This window comes from Athene noctua, chromosome 6, assembly GCF_965140245.1.
Source record: "Athene noctua chromosome 6, bAthNoc1.hap1.1, whole genome shotgun sequence".
NCBI classification, from domain to species: Eukaryota; Metazoa; Chordata; class Aves; order Strigiformes; family Strigidae; genus Athene; species Athene noctua.
Genome location: NC_134042.1, coordinates 39,372,357 through 39,376,059, shown reverse-complemented (window position 1 = coordinate 39,376,059; position 3,703 = coordinate 39,372,357).

Genomic DNA, 3,703 nt, shown 5'->3' with positions numbered 1-3,703 from the left:
CCCCAGAAAAAGACAAAAAAAGACCTGTTTTCAGCTCTTGAAAAAAACTGTTTTCAATTTCACACAGTCACAACCCAGACAAAAACACACATTACTGGGCGATGCGTGTGCACACCCATGAACACAGAGCCATCACCAGGAGAACATGCCAGATGAACCATTGGGTAACTCCGCTTCCTACGGTGTAGGCTGGAAACGTCTCCACTAGCCCAGGTACTGAGAAACAGCCTGTCCCTTGCACTGCAAATCTCCCTGTGGGCTAATTAGCCAGGAACAAGGTAGATTAACCCAAGTGAAGCTGTGTGCTGCCATGACTTACACCCCGGGGGCCTCATGGCAGCCTATATGGAGGTCTAGTGTCTTCTCCCTGGGCTGCATGATGGCTGCACTCCTCCAGGGACAGGGGCTTTACTGGTGTGCGGTTCAAATGCGTCTTGGTGGAAGCTCTGAGCTGTAGCAGGGCAGCTTTCGGTCACTTCCCCTCATTATGGCGCATTAGATCAAAAAGCAGATGAAATGGAAGTCTTGGGTAGGTGACTGCGGATGAAATTTGCCTAAGGGCAAACAACGGGATGAGATGAAGAAACCGTGGCACAGCTACTCCACCTCTCCTCCCTGCTCCTGAGAAACTGAACCTAGGCACAAGGCTAAGAAAAAGGACAAGGGGGGAAGCACTGTGGATCCCTAGTGCTCTGCAATGACTGTTAAGAAAACAGAAAATATATCCAGAAACTCCCCGTCCTCTTGTAGGAACAATGCCAATGTACACTGGAGCAGTTTTTACTGCTTATCTACTGACGAAATATCAGCTAGTATGGTTTTTTATATGTAGATAGAAAGTGGATGAGATGGTACTAAGATTTAGATTCAGCAAAGAAACCTGAAATATCTACAGTGACCTTCTCAGATAATCTATAGCTCACACAATTTATTTTAATTCTGCAATTATTAGGATTGAACATTAGTCAGAATTCATTTTACTTCGGCAGCAACTTTAGAAATCTTTTCTAAAGAGGTTCAATACTACTCCTTACACAGTGTCCAGAACTGAGAGAAACTGACAGACAGAAAAATTGCTAACTTGAAAGATACAGGAAATTATTTGAGCCTGAACTGTCTTCACACTTTTGGGAATATTTTGATGATTTCTTATAAGAAATACTTACAAATACTTAAATACTTACAAAGAGGGAATTACTGTACTGCCCAAAGGAAGCACCTAGCCAAGTACAAAGGACTAAGCAGACACCTTTAATCACGACACACTGCTAACAAAGCTGTTTTGCATCATGGTGTCTGTTGTCTAACACAGTCTGAATGGTCCAGGAAAGGACAGAAGTGAAACGCCAACAAAATGACAATATTGAGTTAAACAGACCTGCACACACTTGAAAGATTACCTTCAGCCTCGATTATGCCACTACAAGAACACAAGACAAAAATATTCCAAAGAGGGAATACACAAAAAGAGGTCCACAGTTCATGCTTTATTTTAAAGAGGGGGAAATAAGTTTAAGTACGCAGAATAACAACTAGTATAAGAGAAGTACAACTGGCCTGCCTGCTCACGTGTCCTGACAGAAGGGTACACTGAAGCAAACCCAGCATCAATTGGTTCCCGATGAGCCACTGCTGCTGCCTTTGCATGGCCATAGCCACTGTGCTGCAACCTTCAGCAGAGGTCCAAAATTTGCTGACAGAGGAGTTTGTCTGCAGCTAGAGCTAAACTACCCCTCTAAAGATCTAAGATGAGCTAACAAAACCGATTTTCTTTTAGCAGCGTAGTATCCACACTTGGGATTTTGCTGAGGAAACCATGGCAGCCAAAAGGCTGGGTGTTTTCTCATCAAGTGACACTGGCAGAACTGTGTAGCACAGATTTGGCTTGAAAGGTTGCAAACCTAAACGTACCCAAAGGCATGACTGTAGAAGGTGGTGTGGCAGTTTCCAACCGCCCCCAGGAACCCATAGCCATGCATGCTGCAACACCAAGGCACACAGCAGGAGTCAGAACACAGCAGGACAGAGTTTTTAAATTAAGCAAAAATTAGCTCAGTTACAAGCATATAGCTCCAGCTCAGAAATCAATTAGTAAGTGGCAAGGTGAAATGAAACTTTATAGACAACTTGATTTTATCATCCATCTCAGGGGATGTTACTACTTTCCTACAGGAGACAGTACACTGGGCTAACACAAGCCACCAGTCCAGTGAGGTTGGTAACTCCAATTCTGCAAACATGATAAACACAAACAATATGTTCTCTCTAATCTGTTACAGACATAAACAGAAAGAAACAGTAAAGAAAAAAAAACTTAGAAAATAACACTGCACACATACACATTTATGCTCCAAGCAAACTAAAAGCATTGGCAAAACTCTCACCTCATGACCTGCTTCAAGAATAGAAAATGTGGAGGACAATGAAATGCTCGATACATTGTGTTTATTGGAACAAATTTAAAGACTTTGCTTGCTTATGTTTGAAAACAAATGGTTTAAGAAGAATAACATCTATATATACACTTCCTGTTATTAAAACAGGTTCATGGTATGTATATTCAGTTCTTTTTCTCAGGGTGTTGCTCCATTCCTTTAAATTAGGGCTAAATAGAACAGCTTTTTAGGATTTCCAGTTGGCAGCTATACAGAAATATCAGAACAAAAAGGTTGACTTTAGGTAGAGAACTCTACAAATGTTAAGGTGCTAAGGGACACCGCTTTCCCCAGTAACTTCTGTGTTGAACTCATTATCTTCAGTTAGATTAAAGCACATGTTAAACAAAAGAGTAAGGAGGTACAGTTTTAATCTGAATAATCCTGTTTAGAGGTTGTTTCCATCTCTGGACATTCACTGTATGTTCTGTTTAGCAAAAACAAAGTGCTTAAAGAGGGAGGCTTTCCCCCACGTCACTGCCTCTGGACCGCAGCTCAGAGAGCCAACTTACACTCACCACAGTCATGGCAAAGAGAGAGACAGTGAAGATTTTTTCCGGGATACACCCAAAATGCTATAGCTGGTTTTTATTTTTAAGAACAGAGACCACTGAAACACAGATGCCTTATAAACTACATGTATGACTAAGAAATGCAAGGTTACACCTCTGTTGGCTGTCTTATTTTCATCTACAGCAATATTCATAGATATTTTCCCAAATATGAGCTAATTCTGTTACTTCCCAGAATAAATTAATATCTGCTGTAGAATAACCACAACATTTGTTGTACTAAAGCAGTATTTTTATATAAGAAGGAATAACACCTCTGCACTTTAGCATTTTCCACCCAGGAATCCTAATCCACTTTTGAGACAGAACATCTATTATAATCTGTTTTATTACTGAGACCTGTGGTACACCCACTATACACACACTTCATACCTTTGAAGTGAAGACATAAAGAACTTATAAAAAAAAAATCACATAAATGCAATTGTGCAAAGAAGAGCACTGTAATCTACTCACCATAAAAAGCAATATAAATAAAACACACACGGCTAAACAAATGTTTTAAGGTTTTTATTAAATGACTGTATAGCCTATATTTATTAAACAATAATTTTTACTGAAAAAGGTGATTTACAGACATGTATTTACTGACAAGTACAACCTATTCAGTAATGTCTGTATATGCAAGGAAAAAAAAAACAGTAATGGAAACCTTTAAAAAAAATAATTAATTTAAAAAAACCCAAACAAACAAGC